Here is a 23,379-nt window from a genome sequence, read left to right on the forward strand (position 1 = left end):
AACGGACTACTCGAGACGATGCGCAAGCTAGAGAGTGCAGAACGAACGGTCCGAATTGGAATAGGTGTGCATGGAGTCTGAAAGGAACGTTGGTGCTCCAGTGTTAAGGTGGTGGTGGTGGTGGTGGTGGTGGTGGTGGTGGTGGTTAGTGTTTAACGTCCCGTCGACAACGAGGTCATTAGAGACGGCAGTGTTAAGGCAGATGAGGTTGAGTTGACTGAAGGTCAGCCAAGAGGGCACCTCTGACAGATTCTGGAAGATCCCAAAGGGAATGGTATGCATTAACGTCACTGAGCAGCAGAAAGAGGTAAGGGAGTTGATGAATGTGTTGGAAGAAATCTGCCCTGGTGACACCAAATGACAGAGGGATGTAGATGTTACAAAGACAAAGGGGGATGTATGGAAGAAAATGTAAATGAAAAAAAAATCTATGTGTTCAGTGAGATTGTTTGACTATAAATTTCATCGCAGACGAGCAGCATGACTATCTCGTGACATGTAATTCCGTCCTTTGGGGGTGGGGAGTAGGTCAAAGCAGACTGGAAAGAAATGCAAGAGATCAAAGCGGTCGTGAGGCTGCAGTTTCGTTCCCTGGAGGCAGAGAACAAGTGGATACTGCATGTCCAAGAGCAGCCATAATTCCACTTCGTTGGATCTAAGGCCGAGAACGTTCCTTTGGAGGAGAGTCATGAATGGGACAGCGGAGGAGGGAAAAAATGAAGAGCTGTCACCTCAGCAGCTACTGAGGGCCAGCCTTCCAAGTTTCGCGTCTACAGGGCGCAGAGACTAGAAGATCCCGTTCCAAGAAGGCATTTTCTCTGGGTCAGCCAGTAGAGCCGCGCGGAGTGTCCGCGCTGTTTGAGGCGCCATCTCACGGATTGCGCGGCCACTCCCTCCGGAGGTTTGAGTCCTCTCTCCGGCGTGTGTGTGTGTGTGTGTGTGTGTGTGTGTGTGTGTGTGTGTGTTGTTCTTAGCATGTTAGTTTAAGCAGTGTGTAAGTCTAGGGACCGATGACCTCAGCAGGTTGGTCCCTTAGGAATTCACACACATCTGAACATTCAGCCTGCAAATTCCAGGGCAGAAAAATGGATGGCAGTGCACACTGGTGAAACAGAAGTTGGCTGAGTGAGGGTATCACCCAGCAATACTATTAAACAGGCTCTCCGTGTCGGCGAAGGAGAAGCCTTTGCGACTGGCAGATGAAGACTCAGATGTTTGTTGGCTGGAGGGATGTAAGAAGTCTTCACGGGAATGCTCCTTTCGTCCTTTCTGGCCTGCCAGTTCTGAAGCACAGGATTTCGCCACTAGGGACGGGCTTGGTGGACGAGAAGAAGACGAGGATGCTACCATCATATTTGATAACTGCAGTGCTGCATTTGAGGTCGCAAGTCGCCATGGCCATGTTGTCCATGGAGCGAGGTGTTGCAAGAACGGTACTGTAAATGCCAGATGGTAAAATGCAGGGCTTTCGATTAGTGAACAACTTGCGAGCGACAGGCTGAGGTACTTTTCCTTCACTGAGACCTCCTGGACGGCCTCAGGGGATGAGGCCGCATGGTCTCCATTACAATTGATACAATGGGCAGGAGGAGGCATGCAATCGCCGTCGTGAGCAGCCCTGCTACAAGTAACACATTTGGCATTTTTTTAATATAGGACATTCGAGTGTGGTTGTAAAGTTGCTCCCACTGTTTGACGTAGGTCGCTTATTGCCTGTTGCACATTGTAGTGGCTATCTGCTGCAGTAGTTTACCATATTCGACGACTTCCTCTCCTTCAGGCAGCAGTGCCCACTGTTAGCAAAACCATACTCTTGGGTTACAATCGACAACCTTCATCCTCGTACAAGTTTCCCTATGATCCTTCCCCATGTGAAGTCTTCCAGATGTTGTCTACAAGCCATGTTGTAATGAAAACGACGACCACTACCACAGTACAACATAACTACTCGCTGACTGACTGATACACACACACTTTTCCTGTTCCTTCAACAGCTCGAATTGTAGGTCAGCTCCATTTGGCCACACTGGACTCGCATTCGGGAGGACGACGGTTCAAACCCTCGTCCGGCCATCCTAATTTAGGTTTTCCGTGATTTCCCTAAATCGCTTCAGGCAAATGCCAGGATGGTTCCTTTAAAAGGGCACGGCCAACTTCCTCGTCCTTCTCTAATTCGATGGAACGGATGACCTCGCTGTAGTCACGCTATCCCCACGCCATGTGACGAGCCGCTTTCTGTGCACGACTGGAAGACGTTTGGCAACATGCCCGCCCGCCCGCCCGCCCGCCCCTCCCCCCCCCCCCCCCCCCCACACACACACACTTTCTCTCATTTCTATAGAGTATCGAGTTAATATGTTACGTTACTTCATCTACTCGTCCGTAAGTTTTGTAGAGCAGTGTACTTTCCTTGGGGGAGTACTGAAAAGCGATTTCCCTAACCTGGTTATGGCATTTGAGGAGCTATCTCATCACGAACCAACGGCTTCACGGTCTGGACAGCACACAACGGCTGAGAGCACGGTGTGTTGACCATGTTCTTCTCCGTGCTACATCAACATTTACGACAGTTGCCACCCTAGCTACTGTGACACGCTGTATCACGACAGTGCAGGTCATCCATAAAAATTATTGATTTAAGTTGCGCACTTCTGATAAAATACTGAGGCGAGAGATGACAAAGTATCAGACATATACGTTGATTAAAAAAAAAGCACAACCAAAAAAACTCGATGCCACGAGGCCATATAAGTGTATATTTTATGTGAATCTTCTCTTAACATGGAGAACCGTCGAACAACGCGGAGCGATGTCGCCAACTTAGGACGCTGGGGTCGAGCTGACTCTGGGAGTTGATGCCACATTGTCCGGCATCGCGGAAGTCTTCCACTCCTCAAGGCTGATGTACGTGTCGTGCTAGAAGCCCAAGACGTAAGTGGGCTTGTCAGAACCATCATTGACGCCGTTACTACAGCAGTTTCCAAGGCCTTTGAATATACAGTTTACGACCAGCCAGCAATCTACCTAACTATAAACAACTTACCAATAAAGTTTTCGTAAACATAGCAGCACATCTGCCTTCATAAAGGTAACAGATGACCCGAAGTTTCCCATGGATGCTGAAGAAGCGACTGTCGACTGTCATGTGCTTCTTAGACTTGATCAAAACCTTTGACACTGTCAACTTTTGCCGACCGGAGTGGCCGAGAGGTTCTAGGCGCTACAGTCTGGAACCGCGCGACCGCTACAGTCGCAGGTTCGAATCCTGTCTCGGGCATGGATGTATGTGATGTCCTTAGGTTAGTTAGATTTTAGTAGTTCTAAGTTCTAGGGGACTGATGACCTCAGAAGTTAAGTCCCGTAGAGCTTAGGGCCATTTGAACTGTCAACTCTTCACTTTCCAAGCTTAGCACGCTAAATTTATCTCCAAGTGCAGTGTAATAGTTTCGCTCATAGTGACGTCTCGCCAGCAATACGTCATGTCCAGTACCATAAAATCACAATGGTGGCAGATACACTCCTGGAAATGGAAAAAAGAACACATTGACATCGGTGTGTCAGAGCCACCATACTTGCTCCGGACACTGCGAGAGGGCTGTACAAGCAATGATCACACGCACGGCACAGCGGACACACCAGGAACCGCGGTGTTGGCCGTCGAATGGCGCTAGCTGCGCAGCATTTGTGCACCGCCGCCGTCAGTGTCAGCCAGTTTGCCGTGGCATACTGAGCTCCATCGCAGTCTTTAACACTGGTAGAATGCCGCGACAGCGTGGACGTGAACCGTATGTGCAGTTGACGGACTTTGAGCGAGGGCGTATAGTGGGCATGAGGAGGCCGGGTGGACGTACCGCCGAATTGCTCAACACGTGGGGCGTGAGGTCTCCACAGTACATAGATGCTGTCGCCAGTGGTCGGCGGAAGGTGCACGTGCCCGTCGACCTGGGACCGGACCGCAGCGACGCACGGATGCACACCAATACCGTAGGATCCTACGCAGTGCCGTAGGGAACCGCACCGCCACTTCCCAGCAAATTAGGGACACTGTTGCTCCTGGTGTATCGACGAGGACCATTCGCAACCGTCTCCATGAAGCTGGGCTACGGTCCCGCACACCGTTAGGCCGTCTTCCGCTCATGCCCCAACATCGTGCAGCCCGCCTCCAGTGGTGTCGCGACAGGCGTGAATGGAGGGACGAATGGAGACGTGTCGTCTTCAGCGATAAGAGTCGCTTCTGCCTTGGTGCCAATGATGGTCGTATGCGTGTTTGGCGCCGTGCAGGTGAGCGCCACAATCAGGACTGCATACAACCGAGGCACACAGGGCCAACACCCGGCATCATGGTGTGGGGAGCGATCTCCTACACTGGCCGTACACCTCTGGTGATCGTCGAGGGGACACTGAATAGTGCACGGTACATCCAAACCGTCATCGAACCCATCGTTCTACCATTCCTAGACCGGCAAGGGAGCTTGCTGTTCCAACAGGACAATGCACGTCCGCATGTATCCCGTGCCACCCAACGTGCTCTAGAAGGTGTAAGTCAACTACCCTGGCCAGCAAGATCTCCGGATCTGTCCCCCATTGATCATGTTTGGGACTGGATGAAGCGTCGTCTCACGCGGTCTGCACGTCCAGCACGAACGCTGGTCCAACTGAGGCGCCAGGTGGAAATGGCATGGCACGCCGTTCCACAGGACTACATCCAGCATCTCTACGATCGTCTCCATGGGAGAATAGCAGCCTGCATTGCTGCGAAAGGTGGATATACACTGTACTAGTGCCGACATTGTGCATGCTCTGTTGCCTGTGTCTATGTGCCTGTGGTTCTGTCAGTGTGATCATGTGATGTATCTGACCCCAGGAATGTGTCAATAAAGTTTCACCTTCCTGGGACAATGAATTCACGGTGTTCTTATTTCAATTTCCAGGAGTGTAGTATCAAGCGTAGCACAGCGTTCGGTATTAGGTTCTATACCCTTCTCATTGTGTCATCCAATGATGTGCCACCAGTTTCGTCCAGCTGAAAATACCAGGAGTATGCTGATAACCTCGAGTTGTGTCTAAGTGCAAAACCAATAAACCTGAAGACAGCTATCGAAAATCTCAATACCGAGCTGTGTGCAGCACTATCAAAACGGGGGCAGAATTCGATGTTAAAGTTCAAAATATCCCAAACCCAAGCAGTACTCGTTGGTCATTCTAGGTTCATTAGCGTGAATCGGGAATCCCTACCGTCTTTAACCCTACATGGTCCAAATACCAACTTCTCTCCTTCAGCAAAGAGTCTGTTAGTAACAATAGATGAAAATCCAAATTGGACCGAGCACATAACTGCAACGTGCAAGGGGGCATCAGCATCTCTCCATGACCTAAAACAATACAAAAAGCTCTTGCCTCTTGAACGGAAAGTAATTGTATAAACACTTCCAGTTATTGATTACAGTGATGTAATCCCGCATGGTGTTTCTCAGGAACGCTCATGGCGCCTGTAACTGGTTATGAATGTCTATGTTCTTTATATCTGTGATGTTCGAATTTGATCATATTTCACCATTATGCGCATAGCTGTTCTGGCTGTATGGAGACAAGTGCAGAGATTTCCATATCCTCTGTCTTCTCTACTGTCGTATGTACGTACACTGTTCCTCATATCTCTCCTCGACCTTAGCGCTCTTCGTCCGAGCAACATGGCGGAAATACCCCTTCCCAGCACAGCAAAAGCCTTTCTGTCCTACCCCATCGTTCAGCTACTTTCTGGAAGACTTTCTCAGTAACAGAAATCCGACTTAGGAATTACCTCCCGCATTATATTAGAGAACACCAGAAGACAGTTAAGGACATATCTACTAAAGAAACAATAATGATTACCTTTGTCCCTGTACATCCTCCTTTCCAACGACATCTTCCTCATTTCCCAATATTGTTAGCTGGCACTGTTTCCATGAATTTCCTTTCCTCAGAACTCGCAATATTAGAAAACATCTATTTTGTATACCTATTAATTCTTTTTATATCTGATACTATCATTATTGTCATCATCATTATCATTAGTGGCTGCAGCTGCAGTAGTATAAGTACTGCCAGTATTAACTTTATTAATTCATAGACACTGTTATTTACTCAAATTGCCACTTCAGACGCATAAATCATTTTAATACTATTTGTCATATTAAAATTACTATTTCTGGAGTAACTATGATGTACGAAAAGTACTGTCTGTGTGAAACCCTGATCCGATGTATGTGAAGGCCTGAGGCTCCTAATCAGATCAGGTTAAATAAGTAAACAAATAATAAACTGGAGCGCCCGAGTGTAGTGGCAGAGGTATATGACGCTTGAACTATATTCTGGACAGACAGACTGCACGACTCTGCCATACGATGTTCATCAGTGTAATCGCTTCGAATGGAGGACTGGTCAGCTCCGCAGTACTAGCGCGCATGATGCTTCCCTTCGACACAGCATGAGAAGGAGTGGATTAATAAGGAAGACTACGACAGCTGACGGCGCAAACTTACAAAGAGAAGAACCCTCGGTTCTGATCTACACTGCTTAGCATTATTAAATTTATTCGCAGATTTCCAGAAAATATTGGACACAATGCCCCACTGCAGACTGTCAACGAAGCGCCGCGCATACGGAACAGGTTCAGATATGTCAGTGCCTCGAAGACTATATAAGTAATAGAACGCACTACGTCGCCCTCGGCGACAAGTGTTCATCGCGGAGACAAGGGCACTGTCAGGAGCGCACGAGAGACATGTGAAAGGACCGCTGTTGTTCTCTTTATACATGAAACACCCGATGGTGAGGGTGAGTCAAAATCTGCGACTGTTTGCTGATGACGCTGCAGCGCACGGGAAAGTGTCGTCGTTGACTGACTGTAGGACACAAGATGACAGACAAAATTTCTGTTTGATGTGATGAATGACAGCTTGCTCTAAATGTTGAATAATCTAAGTTAACGCAAATAGGAACGAAAAACAATCCTGTAATGTTCAAATCAGTGTTAGCCACGCGCTGTCTGATATAGTCACGTCCATTAAATATCTGGGAGAAACGTTGCAAAACCATATGAAATGGAAAGAGCATTTAAGGTTGGTGTCAGTGTAGGCGAATAGCTGACTTGTTTTTGGGAGAATTCCAGGAAACTGAAGTTCATCTATGAAGCAGATCGCTACAGAGCACTTGTACAACCCATTCTCGAGAACTGATAGAGTGTTCGGGACCCCGACCAGGAACACATTTCCAAGTCAGGCATACTGCTAGGTTTGCTACCGGTGGCTTCGAGCAACACGCGATAACTACAGAAATGCTACATGTAATTAAATGGGAATGCCTGGAGGGAACGATACGTTATTTTCGCGAAATACTGTTGAGAAAGTTTACAGAATTGCCATTTTCGATAGACTGCAGAACAATTTTACTACCGCCAACACAGATCTCGCGTAAGGACTGCGAAGGTAAGAAAACAGAAATTAGGGCTCCTAGGAAACATTTGCAAGTGGAATAGGAAGGGAATGACTAGCTATGGTACAAGGTGCCCTCCGCCACAAAACGTATTGTGGCTTGCAAAGTTTTTATTTTGTTTATTTATTTCACTCCATCGGATTAGGGCCATCAGACCCTCTCTTACACTGGACCGGGGTTTCACAAATACACTACCTTTTTTACATCATAGTTACGTAACACATAAGAGTTCTAATATGCGAAATAGTATTAAAATAATATGACTGTCTGAAGTGGCAATGTGACTAAACAATAGTGATTATGAACAAATAAAGTTAATATTGGCAGTACTTTTACTACGGCAACTGCTGCCACTAATGATGATGATGATGATAATAATTACAATAATAATAATAATAATAATAATAATAATAATAATAATAATAATAGACATAAAAAGGAGTTATAGGTGTATAAAATAGATGTTTTCTAATATAGTGAGTTCTGAGGAAAGGAAAATTAAGGAGACAATACCAACTAAAAATACTGGGAAATGAGGGAGACGTAGTTGTAAAGGATGAAGGGTGTACAAGGGTAACCAGTACGTACCTAGGCAATGGAATCATTGTTGTTTCTTTAGTAGATATGTCGTTAACTGTCTTCTCAAGCTGGATACGCTATTCAGTTGTCTAACACAATGCGGGAGGTTATTCCTAATTCGGGTACCTGCTACTCAGAAGGACTTCCAGAAAGTTGCTGAAGGATGGAGTGGGACAGAAAGGATTTTGCTCTGCTGGGAAGGAGGTTTTCTGCCAGGTTGTTCGGAAAAAGGCGTTAAGGTCGAGGAAAGATATGACGGACAGTGTAGTTGATACGACAGTAGAGAAGAGAACATCACACATATATCTAACACTGACATTCATAACCATTTCCAGGCGTCGTGACCTTTCCAGAGAACCACGATGCGAGATAATAATCAAGAATTGGAAGTGTTTATACAATTTTTTTCAGATCAAAAAAAGAAGAATTTTTTTGTACTTTAGTAGGGCATGGTTAAATGCTGATGCCTCCTTGCACTTTGAAGTTATGTACTCAGTCCAATATGGGTTTTCATCTATTGTTACTACCAGACTCTCTGCTGAAGGAGAGAAGTTGATATTTGGCCCATTTAGGGTTAAATATGGTAGGAATTCCCGATTCATGCTAATGAACCTAAAATTAGTAACCAATACTGCTTGGGTTTCTGATGGGTTGAGCTTTAACCCTAAATCCTGCGCCCATTTTGATAGTGCACACAGATCGGTATCGAGATTCTTGACAGCAGTCTTCAGGTTTATTGGTTTTTTACTTAAATACAACTCGAGGTCATCAGTGTACGTGTCGTATTTTCACTAGGACGAAACTAATGACACATCAGTGACATACAATTAGAAGAGTATAGGACCTAATACCGAACACTGGGGGACGCCTGATACTATCTGCCTCCATTGAGGTATTATAGTGCTGGACATGACGCATTGCTGGCGACGCGTCACGTATGAACGAAACTATTGCACTGAACTTGGAGATAAATTTGGCATGCTAAGTTAGGACAGTGAAACGTCAAAGTCGACCTTGCCATGGCTAGCTTCGAGTCATCTGTTGCCTTTATTAAGGTAGATGTTCTGCGGTGTTTACAAAAACCTGATTGATATTTGTCTAGTAGGTTGGTTGTAGTTAGGTACATTGCAAATTGGTCGTGGACTACATATTCTAAGGCCTTGGACAGTGCAAGAAGGATGCAAACAGGTCAGTAACCAGAAGGTGCTGTGGCCACGTTCTTTTTTTGGTAGTGGCTTAACTAGTCCCTGCTTCCTGGCTTCGGGAAACGCTTGTGGTTAAGGAGTAGTTGAAAGATATGTTACAGTGGGGGGAAAAGCGGATCCATAATAAACATGCTTTAGACAGAATTTGGCTACAGCCGTTTAACCACTTGAACTACTCAGTGAGTCTCTGTTTCGTTTGTGGTTCAGTTGTGACTGAAGGAAATGTGAAGCACTGCTTCAGCTCTGCGGCTGGGACAATAGAATCAGGGCAGCTTTTGCTTATGCCAAGATCACGCAAGTTTTTCCATAGCACAACTGGTTTGTTTCTGTTGTCGCTTAATGTACACGCATGTCCTAGTTCTGCATTTCTCACAGCTGACTGTTCCACTTCTGCTTGCAGGCAATACGATTTTCAGTCATGATGTATATATAAATTACAATTATGGGGGAGGGGGAGGGTTCCGCACGTCGTACTGACAGTAACACAACTTTATCCACAGTTGGGAATATGTGGTGTTCTTTGGCGGAAAGATCGGGTGCAGTTCGTTGTGTCATTTAAGAGAACGGCCGCCCCAATTGCGACAGCTCGGGCGACGAAGTGGCGAGTTAAAAGAGTTGGTCAACAGTGGACGTAACGGCCTGTTATAGGCCAGCTTACGTGCTCGGCCGTGAACTTGAATCGCGACACAATGAGACAATAAGCTGCACAGGCGGCGCAGCACGTACGCCGCTACAGCGCCTGCCATTGTGCGGCCCGCACGCAACAATGGCTGTGCGACGAAGCTCAATGGCGTGTCGCGCCGATGACACGCCGGCCCCTCCCTCTGTTCCGGGGAACACCAAAACTCAACGCTTTGCGAAAGCGGACACCCTTTAGCCACGCGACCGTTCAAACAAAAGTGGCACCAAGTCTTTTACGTCGTTTACGTCTTCTGATTCTGGTTGAGAAAAGTAAGTTAGAGACCGAGTATAATTCAGATGTAACGGGGCTGAATCGGTTTGTATTATTCGTATGAAGCACGCCATCGGTCACCAGAAGTGATGTACTGAAGCCAAAAACAGTCACTATTAAGGTTTTTTGTCCCGCCGGTCACAAAGTTGTCTCTTACATTTAAGTCAACTCCCACTTACGGTCATGTCTCCGTGTATGTGAAAGTTGTGGCTTGCACTTGAGTTCGTGGTTTACCCTTAGCTTTGGGTCCCATCTTGACTGGCTTGATTAGTCCCTTCAAGTGGCGGATGGAGTCAAAGTCACATAATGTTCATCAGACAGTCCGCCGCCCCAACTGATGGTCAGGGCGTCTGACTACCATGTAGCGGGCCCAGGTTCGTTTCTCGGCCAGGTCGAGGATTTTCTCCGCTCGGGGACTGGGTGAAATAATCGACACAACAGCCGCCAAATGAGGCATCGTGAAAAGACTTGCAACTCGCCGACTGAACTTCCCTAGATGAGGACTCCCGGCCATCAATGCCATACCATCACTTCATTTCAGTGTTCATCAGAACCATATCCAGTACAGAACTATCATGTTGAGTCATCTTCGGGTTAAAGACAGAATAAATCGTAACGGGATTTGGAGAGAGAACGGTCATGCCGTACTGAGCGGAGAGGAGAGGAGCAGTTGTCAGACATTGGACTCGAATTCGAGAGGGTGGCGGTTCGTATCTCAATCTAACCATAGAGATTTAGATTCCTTGTGATTTTTCCTAAATCTAATATAATCTAATTAGATCAATAACAGTATGATGAATGAAAATGGCAAACATCCCAAGTGCCATATTTTTCACAAAACATGTTTTCAGTGCTATTACTTGCGGTACTCTGTTGCATTCCCTCGACCTGATCCAGACATGGAACCATAGAGAAAGGCTTTCAATCATGCGTCAGTATATGGGTTTAACGCCCCCTCGACTTGGTGGTCATGTTAGTAGGTGGCACAATGTCTTTGTGCCAAGCTGTGCTTCTCCCTGGAGCTCCAAAATTTGGAAAGATATGGGAACTGTGTTTTGTTGACTACAGTTCTACTAATTAAGGAAACTAATGCTGTACCTCTGTACTTGTATGATCACAAATAAAGCATTGTGCCTCAGTACTAATAGCACGTGGAAAAAAGATTCTTTCCGTTCTTTTATGGAAAACTGGCAGTTTTGAGACCTTGGCTGTGTACGAAATACAAGTTGATTCTCAGAAGGGAAAAGCAACCAGCCACTGTTAACAATGTTATTCTTCTGTGTACACAAATAGCAACGTTACCGATTTCGAACCAACATCTTCGGACGGCTGGTAACGTTTATGTTACATTTGTTGTTTACATTAATTGTTACAAATGTAATGTAAACGTCAACAGCCGTCTGAAAGTTAACCAGCGGGTTTGAAACCGGTGACGGCGCTACTTGTGTACGTAACAGCCTTATGTACATAAACTGGCTGCTATACTGTTGCCGGCCGCGGTGGTCTCGGACCTCTCCGTCTAATAGGTGATGCTCATGCATGGTTGGCCGGCCGCGGTGGTCTAGCGGTTCTAGGCGCGCAGTCCGGAACCGTGCAACTGCTACGGTCGCAGGTTCGAATCCTGCCTCGGGCATGGATGTGTGTGATGTTCTTAGTTTAGTTAGGTTTAAGTAGTTCTAAGTTCTAGGGGACTAATGACCACAGCAGTTGAGTCCCATAGTGCTCAGAGCCATTTTTTTGCTATACTGTTCTCTCGAAAAATCAACTTGCAAAAACTTTCTAGTGCGCACTTACAACCAGTAAGTTTCCTGGTATGGCACTTAGAACGTTCTTAATAAATCATTTATTTTCTACTTTGTCCCAATTTTTGCTGTGATGCAGTGGTAGTAGTGGTGGTGGTGGTGGTGGTGGTGGTGGTGGTGGTGGTGGTGATGATGATGATGATGATGATGATAGAATGCCTTCTCAGTTTTTGAATACAAACCATATATATACAAACAGAGATCCTTACAGTTTTAAACATGGCTGTTTCTCAGCAACCGTATATAATTTTCGAACATAGGAATTACACAGCCAACCGGTTGCAAATAAGTATTTGGTACATTGACCAACGTTTCGAAACCTACTAGGGTGTCTCCAGCAGAATGAAATTCTGAGCAACCGTAAAATTACATTCTGATGAAGACACCCTTAGTAGGTGTCGAAACCTAGGTCAATGTATCAAACAGTTATTTGCAACCGGCTGGCTGTATAATTACTGTGTTTGGAAACAGAGATACATTCTTTTTTCATTATTCTGGGAAATGTCAAATTGGGGACTTAGAACGTTTTACAATTTCACCCTTCATACGACTGACAGCAGTTCATATAAATAAATATAACTAAAAGTTTTAAACTAAAGGTAACGCAACGGCAGCAGCACGTTTTCACTGAATGAAACCTTTTGACTTAGGAAAGGGCTCTAATATCTGTTCTTGGCTAAAGTCAGTAGGACATGCCCCCATACTGCGGTAAACTGTTGGGTCTAACGATCTTCCACTCCCAGAGGAAAAAAAATGTTCAAATGTGTGTGAAATCTTATAGGACTTACCTGTTAAGGTCATCAGTCCCTAAGCTTACACACTACTTAACCTAAATTATCCTAAGGACAAACACACACACCCATGCCCGAGGGAGGACTCGAACCTCCGCCCGGACCAGCCGCACAGTCCATGACTGCAGCGCCCCAGACCGCTCGGCTAATCCCGCCCGGAACTCCCAGAGATGTGTGTTACAAATTATCCTTCTTTACGGATGATACAAGTATAGCAATAAATAGCACCACTAGAGCATATTTGAACAGTATCAAATACTTCAGGGAGGAAGTATTTTCGATAAATTTTGTAGGACTCTACATCACGTTCAACACTTCTAATGGAACAGACAAAACCTGTACCTACAACTTATTCAGACAATGGCATAAAATAAGCAGACAGTGTCAGACTTGAGAATTATGAATAGACCACAACCAGCGCTGGAGAACTCCAAGTCCCTAGGCTTCAGTGACTGACAGGGGGGCCGGAACCGTACGCACTACTACTCACCGATTTGATTCATACAGACAGGTAGTACAGAGTACGAGGAGCGCTTCAACATACGTAAACATCAATGACTCCGACCTCAACTGTTTCCGAGAAAATCGAGTTTGAATACTTTACCCGTGCTTAAATACTTCGTATGGTCGCTAGTAACCAAGGCTTCCGCAGGAAGCGCGAGGTCTGTGAATCGACTCTCGCTCCCGGTACTCTTCTTTTTTTACTTCATTCCTACGTAATTCTAACATCAGATACGCGTGGTACACCGTGAAATTTTTTAATGAACGAGAATCGCTTACGTATGTAACCCACGTTTTTTTTTGTTTTTTTTTTGTTTTTTTTTTTTTGCAACAGACACATTGAAAAAACCATACACTTCCAAAGATTCGGCGTTCTTACAAGTGCTGAAATTTGCAGGATTATTTCCCATGAAATGACAATTTCAGAGACTTTACTGGTCTCATATAGATATGATTTTACGTAAATAGACTAAAGTGGCGAGTGAAAATTTGCACCAAGGCCGGGAATCGAACCCAGATCCCCTGCTTACTAGGCATGTGCACTAGTCACCTTTTCCTTTGCATTTTGTTCAGTATTGTTCGTTGCGTTTGGTCTGGGCGGATGTCACAAGACATGGCGTTCTAGTTGATCGTTGATTCCTTACTGAGTATTTTATTACAGAGGCCGGCTCCACTAAGGCACCTTGGTACAGCGGTTTACACAACTGCATGGATTACTCTGGCACGCCTCCCTCCTCGACCCCAGTCTACTTTAAATTTCCCCTTATATAGGAACAGAATTGCCGAAGCTCTGTATGTTCTGGAATAGAACCTCAGCATCGACCGTAAATGGGTGATACAGCCTGAAACCCACGAGCAGTCACCTACACAAATGAAATGACAAGTGTGTTGTGTGAACCACTGTGGCAACGTGGCTTAGGGGCTAAAGCATCTGCCTAATACACAGCAGACCTGGGTTTGATTCCCGGCCTTGGAACAAATTTTCCATTCGCAAGTTCAGTCTATATAGACAAAATACTGTTTCCCATGTTTCTACGATCACGATCGTCGTCGTCGTCGTCGTCGTTATTGGTACAGTGCACCATAGATTACACATTTTACTTGCCACACATGGAGAGACAATAATATAAATAAAATGACTATAATGATTTGATTTAAAGTAGCTGTGTAACCATTTAGTCAATCTCATTACGAAAATTTAGGATAAAGATTATGAATTACGCCCGTTTAACAGTTATAAATTATTTAAAAATGGAATCAGTTCACATTTATTTTCACGAATATGTTATACAGCATCTTTTTAGGGAAAATTCAACTTATAGTGACACCATTTTCAGAAAACAGAGACGTGTTATATGAATCGTATCTGATGACATTCCTAGAATACGCTGCAGCGGCCTTTTTGAAGACTTCTGGCAACTGTCAGTACATATACTCAATGTCTTGTAATTTCAGGTATCTCTCTTCTTCTAAAAAGCAATGAACAGGTCATGACTGAAAACTTGGCAGTCAAAAGTCGTGCGAAGGGTTGCCCCATTTGAAGTGTTCCGCATATGACGCCCAAATGTTGCGGCTAGATGTGGCGTATGGCGCGAATGTAGACACAATATTGGAGCAGCTTGATAAACACAGATGTGTAATTAACAATGCAGCACTTCGCGAATCAGTCGACTTTGAAAGCGGGACGCTAATCGGTGCAAGAAGCATGGGTCGTGGTACACCGGAGATTACTCAAGAATTCGGGTTTCCGAGGTCAACAGCGTCGATGGTGGATGTTCAGTATCGTAACGAAGATGTTTCCGCACGCATAAACCGACGAACCGGACTACCGCAGAGCCATCAGAGGCGATCTGCAGTCTAGTGTGAGTCAAATCGCCGCCCATTTGTATTCAGGTTATCGCAATCCATTTCTTCTATGACTGTACGGAGATAAAGACACCGCATGTGTTCCGGCAGACGACTGACTCGTGTGCCTTTTGCATTCAATGACGTTCATCACTCAGTGTAACACTAGCACAAAAAAGATCTCTATAAGGATTTTAAGGATTTAACGTTATAATAGAAAGGAGTCACATAGGAACGCCTTTACACAGCAACCTGCCATAGAATAAGGATAAGATCGTCCAGTTTGTGAATGAATCAAGGGATTTTTTACTGTTCAAATCCTCCTCCTCGACGGAAGAGAAACTCAACAGAAATTCTTGAAACTAACCTAACAGATTCTAGTATAATTTGTGTTGCGCCCTGCTATGAAATTTATTTAACTAGGAAACCCGGCAATGCTTCGCAACTGCTAAGTATGGAAATCGAATATACTGGGTGGTTATAATTAAACTTCCCCTATTTCACACGTTATAACACGGAAAATAATTTCCGTACGAGTACCAAACTTCGTAGCATTGATGTCAACAGTATGGGGTGCATGATTTCCATCACAGCGCCACCGACCAGTTCCAACTATGGCCAACAGGTGCCGTGATCAGTCGTCATGATTCTCGCACACCTAACCAGTCGCAGTGTACTTGTTGAAGCGTCAAAATGATCTTGGACAAAAGGGGCACAGCATTATGGGTGAAGCTCTTATCAAAACGACAGTAATGCTGCAGCTGCACTTCGAGAATATCACCGGCTGAAAATATTACGGAAGGGTCTTCTTTCTACAACTGCTGTGCTGAGCATGATTAAGTTCGAATCAAATGGAGAACTATGCGACGCTCCGGGAAGAGGCCGACAACAGGTTGCACCACAGGTGGTTGATGAAATCGCTGTTGTTATGACAGACAACGCTGCGCGCAATTCCCGATTCCGTGCTGTGTCACGACAGTTGAACATCCCGTGGTCCACTCAACGGAAGGTTCTTCGAAGCATTCTCAAATGGTATCCGTAGAAGATCCATATCGTACAGCACCTTGCACCATAGGACGCACAACAACGTGTTGACTTCGCTCTCCACATTCTCTGAAGGATTGAAGTTGATGAGGGCTGACCCTGGACCATCCTATGGACAGACGAAGCCCATTTTTCTCTGATGGGTTTGGTGAACACACAGTATTTCCGAGTATTGGGATCTTCACCGCCAGTCACTGTGTATGACGTTACTCTGTAAAGTGAACGTTTCACCATATGGTGCGGCTTCATGGCTACGCTCATCATTGGCCTATTCTTTTTTGAACAGGCTGGCGCTCAAGGACCAAAGACGTGCAGTGTGACTGGCCAGTGTTACTGCGATATGCTTCGCCAGCATGTCATACCCGCCCTACAGGCGAGAGACGCATTGAACTCAACAGTTTTCATCCAAGATGGGGCCCCATCGCACATCGCTCGTGAAGTTCACCTGCTTCTCCGAAACACATATGGAAACGGTCGAATTATCAGCCGATCGTTTCCAAATGCTTGGCCGGCACCATCACCTGACCTTACCCCTTTGATTTCTGGTTGTGGAGCTACTTGAAGGACAGGGTTTACCTGGGAAACGTTCACATATTTGCTGATCTGAAGCGTAGCATATCAAGAGAGGTAGCCAGCATACCTACCGACATGATTCATTCTGCTGTGTACAATGCATTCCAGCGCTTTCAGACTCTTGTGATGGGCGCCATATTGAGTCCCTTTTGTACCTATAATGGTACCAGTATGTAATGGTCTCACGTACCGTAGCAGCACATTAAAAGTGTTTCAATTGAATTGATTCTGCATTATTTCGCTTCCCCATGTCCTTGAAATTAATGCTACCAAGTTTTGTACTCGTGCGGCAGTTAGTTTCCATGTCAGAACGTGTTAGATGGGGAAAGTTTAATTATAACCACACTTCACATCCCGATCTCCCTTTCCTCTCCTCTCTTTGTCCATCTTCTCTTTATACCTATCTCTCTGTCCATCTCCTCCTTTCCCCTCTCTATATCCATTTCCTCCTCCCCCCTTTTCTACCATCTACTCTTCCTATCTCTCCAATATTGAGCCTTGCTTGTTGTCATTCCCAACAAATCCTTGATTAGGAACTTAAGTGGCTTAAAATGAAAAGTTAAGTCGGGTAGGATCATTGGTATACAGGGTACGAGAGATCTCTACTGCTGCTGGATCTTTGAAGATAATAGCTTGGTTGACAGTACTTCGCATAGCTTTAATCTGCAAACATGTAGGATTACAACGTTTTGGTTAAGCCATAAATATAACTTTCCAGTTTTCTGTGAAAACAGAATGCAAGGAAGAAAAGAAAACAGCACATTCTTGTGTATACAATATTTAAGATAATGCTCATTTATTGTTCCGGCTCGGTTGCACATTTTAATTTAATTACATGTTTAGATAACTGTGGATTATCTTCAGCTGTAAGTAGTACTGCCAGAAACTCGTCTTTCCTACTCACACGGGAAACTCCCCATCGCACTACCCTCAGATTAATGGTAAGAGGGCCCAGTGGACAGCCCGTCAAAAATCAAGCATGAAAACAGAAAGAAGGTGTAATGAACCATGAAAAAAAAAAAGCAAAATAGAAACAGTGAACAGTCCAAGGACGAGAAGTGCAATGTCGAGAAGCCTGCAAGAGCGACGGAGTCGTAGTTAAGCGGTCACGATGTTGAACTAGCAGGCGGGCAAGTAATTTTCAAACCTTCCTCGTGCCTTTCCTTTTTTTTCCTTTTTTGTTCGCAGTATTCAAATTCGTGTCTGTGTCCTTGTTCATTGGCGAGGTGTAATTAAGGGACCTATAATGACAGCTGATTCTGCACAAATATTCTTTTAGCAGCTGAAAGGAAGTGACTTTCAAATGGGAACCGCAAATGTTTGATGATAAGACGACAAGTCAACCGTATCCTCCACAAAAGTACACGTCTTGTGTGTCATACACGGCATTAGTGTCATACGATAGGAATCTCTTATCGACGCACCTAACTTGTACGACTGCTGAGTGAGTGAGATATGCCTCCTTGCTCTATATAGCTGTTCGTATGAGTGTGGATGTGATCCATCCCAAGGAAACGATGAAAACGTAATAGTTTGTCATATAAGCTGCAACAGGTGAACGCAACAGTTTTTGAAGTTTCGTTCCTTTTTGGAAGTTTTGACTGTTGAATTCCTTTGTTGTAACATAGTTCACACCCGCTTATATGTTGTTTTCATTTCTGTGTCTACGTGGTATCTCGCCTGCTCTCACTATTCATCATGTTTACCTGCGACGGTAACGTATTCTTACCACGACTCATATTCTATAACTAATATATGGTCGGCCATCCTGATTTAGGTTTTCCGTGATTTCCCTAAATCACTCCAGGCAAGTGCCGGGATGGTTCCTCTGAATGGGCACGGCTGACTTCCTTCCCTAATCCGATGAGACCGATGACCAAGCTGTCTGGTCTCCTTCCCCCAAACCAACCAACCAACCAACCAACCAACCAATATATAGTACGACAACTGCCAAAACTACAGAAAGAGAACGAACATTTCAATGACCGGATAGTTTATAATGTTGGCGGGGAAAAAAATAACGGCATGAGAGAGTTTTGAACACGGTTCATCCGCTTCACAGTTCAGCTCTGTGACCACTTAACGACGACATCGCGCCTCTTAATGTGCGCTTAATATTGCACTTGTTAAGATTTGAGCGTTCACTGTTTCCATTTTGCATTCTCTTTTTTACATTTCGGAACACCTTCTTGTTTTGATGCTTGATCTGTGTTCAGTTCTGACTGGTTATCCACTGGGCCATCTTACCACTAACTCTGAAAGATATGCGATGGGGAGGATCGTTGTCAGAACCACATCTGAGAGTAGTAGTTGTTTAAAATTACTTATATGGAAAAATAATGTATGTGGAAGAAACAATTTGTCTATTGCTTTAAATGCCCTGCTATTGTAGTTAAAAATGACTGCAAAAAAGGAAATGATACCACACATTTGCACAGCTCAGAGCATTTACTTTCTCGCAGTTTGTTTTAACAGATAATCTGTACATTATTGTTTACAAAAAAAAAAAATATTTAGCCCATTTCCGAAAGTAAAAATTTGAAGAAAATAGGTCAAAAACTTTTCGAGATTTTTACTAATAACTTGGAACACAGATATACCATATATATTTAAAAAATACGCAGCCTTTGTTCGATAGAACGTTTATAAGAGTATTGTGTGAAGATCGGAAGTAAGTTGGTCAAGAACTTCGCGAGATTTTTGTTAACAACGTTAAACGACTTGTCTTTATATAGTAGTATAGATTAAAGCCATTCTACTGCATCTCACTTAACTATACATCGTTGACTCGTTGCACATCCCAGCGACTTCCACGGAATATGACGCACGTAATACAGTTTAAGTGGAATGTCCGGAGCCCGCCAGCACGTGGTTGTGGACAGGCGGCTGGTGGAGTACGTGCGAGGACGGGGGGAGACGCTTCACGGAACGCCTGACGCACACAGCCGGCTACCGAAACGGTCGGGAATACCTGCCCCAAGTGGCGCGCACTTTCTGCTTACCTCATCACGGCGACACCGTCAGACCAGCTTCATACTAAGCAAAAGAGAGGCAAGGACCTATTTCAATAGCTTCCAATAGATGGAAGTACAGGAAAGAATTGATGCGCTGATTACAGATCTTAGGTGATAAGATCATCGGACAAAGTATTACTATCCCAGTTAAATAGTGGTCATCAAACAATTTTTGCTCGAGAGCCAATACTGACATTGAAGGGCGACACCTCGGGCCGCATAGGAAGGTAGGGGGCGAGTATTACATCGTATCAAACCATACGTATTTTCGAAGGCTTACATAGTGACCAGTTTTCCTTATCTAAGCGTGCACTGTAGTCCGTGCCATCGCAGTAGCAGCCCCTGTTTGTTTTTCTATACCTACATCACATTCAGAAAATACTCTAAAGCGCGTGTGAAAAACGAACACAAATCTTCCTGTACGATCTCGGATTTCTCTTTTTATATTACGACGATCATTTCTCTCTATGTAGGCTAGCAACAATACAATATTTTCAGATTCAGAGGAGAAAGTTGTTGATCGAAATTTCGTGAAAAGATCTCGTTACAACGATAATCACCAATGTTTTAATGACTTCCATACCAATTCGCCTATTATATCCGTAACACACGCTCCCCTATTTCGTGATAATACAAAACGACCCCCCCCCCCTCCCTCTCCCTCTCTTCGGACTTTTCAATATCTTCCGTTAATCTAGTCTCGTACGGATCCTACACCGCACAACAATACCCTAGTAGGGGACGGAAGAACATGGTATAGACAGTCTCTTCAGTAGATTTGTTGCATATTCTAAGCCTTCTGCCGATAAAATGCAGTGTTGGGTTTGACTTTCCCCCCCAAAAATTATCTACGTGATTGTTTCAATTTAAATTGTTCGTTTTTCTGATTTCCGGGCGCATTTTGTAGGCATCTTCAGGTCCTAGTATCTGAAAGAATACTAATCGCTTCAGCAGATCGTTTCCAATTGGATCTTTTATTAGGTCAAATACAACAGAACAGAGACGATTTTAAATAATGTAACTCAATTAATTCAAAATTTTCACAAAGAAATAGAATGGCGGATGATAGCTTTGTATAGAAGTTGGAAATACTTGTTACTGGGGTGAACACCTTGGTCACTTTTGCCGATCGAACGCTATATCAGCACACGTAATTCACAGAAGAAACTATCAAACTGAAATAAATAACAAGCAACTGTATTTGTACGCCAAAGGAGTTGTTTAAACACTAATATTTTTAAAAAATAATTACTCTCGATACGAGTGAGGTAGCAAGAATTATATTAATGACTTATCGCACATCAGACCACACAAAAACAAAGTTTTTACCAAAAATAACGGAACAAGCTTCCTGTGCCAATCTCTCTGACAACAATGGCGATGTACACTGAAGAGCCACAGAAACGGGTACACCTGCCTAATATCGTGTAGGGCTCCAACGAGCGCGCAGAACTGCTGCAGCACGATGTGGCATAGACTCTACTAATGTCTAAAGTATGAATCCTGCAGAGCTATCAATAAATCCGTAAGAGTACGAGGAAGTGGATATCTCTTCTGAACAGCATGTTGCAAGGCATTCCACATGTCCTCAATGATGTTCGTGTCTGGGGAGTTTCGTGGTCGGCGGAAGTGCTTAAACTCAGAAGAGTGTTCCTGGAGCAACAATGTAGCAATTCTGGACGTGTGGGGGTCTTTAATTGTCCTGCTGGAATTGCCCAAGTCCGTAGGAATGCAAAACGGACATGAATGGATGCAGGTGATCAGACAGGACGCTTTCGTACGTGTGACCTGCCAGAGCCATATCTAGACGTATCAGGGGTCCCATGTAACTCCAACTGCAGACGCCCCACACCATTACAGAGCCTCAAACAGCTTAAACAGTCCCCTGCTGATATGCAGGGTTCACGGATTCATGAGGTTGTCTCCATACTCGTACACGTCCAACCACTCGATACAATCTGAAACGAGATTCGCCCGACCAGGCAACATGTTTCCAGTCATCAACAGTCCAATGTTGGAGGGTCGGAGTTGTCGGGCCCCAGGCGAGGCGTAAAGCTTTGTGTCGTGCAGTCACCAGGATGCACGAGTGGACCTTCGGCTCCGAAAGCCTATATCGATGATGGTTCGCACACTGAGATTTGTTGATGGCCCAGCAATGAAATCTGCAGCACTCTGCGGAAGTCTTGCACTTCTGTCACGTTTAACGATTCTCTCCAGACGTCGTTGGTCCCATTCTTTCAGGATCTTTTCCCGGCCGCAGAGATGTCGGAGATTTGATGTTTTACTGGATTCCTGATATTCACGGTACACTCGTGAAATTGTCGTATGGGAAAATCCCCATTTCATCGCTACCTTGGAGATGCTGTGTTCCATTGCTCGTGCGCCAACTATAACACCACGTTCAAACTTACTTAAATCTTGATAACCTGCCATTGTAGCAGCAGTAGCCGATCTAATAACTGCGCCGGTGGCTTGTTGTCTTATATAGTTGTTGCCAACCGTAGTGCCGTATTATGCCTGTTTACCTATCTCTGTATTTGAATACGCGTGCCTACATCAGTTTCTTTGGCCCTTCAGTGTGTATTAGAACTAGTCTGACCACTTCTCAGGAAGCAGCAGTGTTGTTCAGGGCAAAACGTATGCGATGATAATTTTTCCGTCCTCGCCACCTTACCACACCTTCCACTACCACTAACACAATCAATTGGGAACCTACATGAATTAGAACATAATATTAATTAAGAACAGTAACTGCAATATTAGACACGATCACAACTGTTTGCTAAATTAAGGCACAAGGAAATTACTGACATTTCCTGCGAGCAGCATTGATTGAAATCAAAGAGGAAAGTTGGAAATTTGTGCTGCATCAGGATTCGAACCCAGGTCTCTTGCTTACTAGACAGATGCTTTGAACACGAAGCCATCCGGACACTGTGGTTATTGCAACTGCACAGACAACGCTAGCACGTCTCCCTCAAGAGGCAAATTCCCAACTCATACAGACACTACTAACGTAGTGCACCTTGCACCCGCGGCATTTCGCCGATTCCCGTTAGAGTTGGATCCTGGTGCACATAAGCACTGAAGAGGTCGTTGGCCGTCTCACCTTAACGGACATGTCTGAAAGAACAGACACCATACACATATGTTTACTAAATATTTTTAAAGTCGTTTTTTTTACTCATTGCACGGTATTACAATAGACTGAATTTGATTTCGTATTTCTTCTACAAACATGTCTGCTTCCATAACTGAGTTGTCAGCGTGGCAGATTGCCACGCGAGGGGTCGGGGTTAGGTTCCCGACTGAGTCGGGGATTTTCTCTGTAGGGGGACTGGGTGTGGTGCTTTCATTAACATTTCATCCTCATCGACACTCGAGTCGCCGAAGTGGCGTCACCTAAAAACACTTGTACCAGGCGACCAGTCGACCCGACGAGAGGCCCTAGCCCCATGCACACGTACATACATATACGTACCACATTTGAAGACGGCTGTCTCTATAAAGCGCATTCAACTTTCTTTCTTTTCCTACTGCCTTTATCCCACAGTGTGCGCAGAGTCGGCAGAGTTGACGGATTTGGCATGGTGAATTTTA

At 44.8% G+C, this 23,379-nt stretch overlaps 1 protein-coding gene across 3 annotated transcripts in view; it reads right to left on the reverse strand.

Moving 5' to 3' along the window:
• LOC126298970 (calcium uptake protein 3, mitochondrial) overlaps positions 1 to 23,379 on the reverse strand; it is a 613,695-nt gene that overhangs the window by 523,616 nt on the left and 66,700 nt on the right. The window lies entirely within an intron of this gene.

The sequence above is a fragment of the Schistocerca gregaria genome, chromosome X (genome assembly GCF_023897955.1).
Source record: "Schistocerca gregaria isolate iqSchGreg1 chromosome X, iqSchGreg1.2, whole genome shotgun sequence".
Lineage (NCBI taxonomy): Eukaryota > Metazoa > Arthropoda > Insecta > Orthoptera > Acrididae > Schistocerca > Schistocerca gregaria.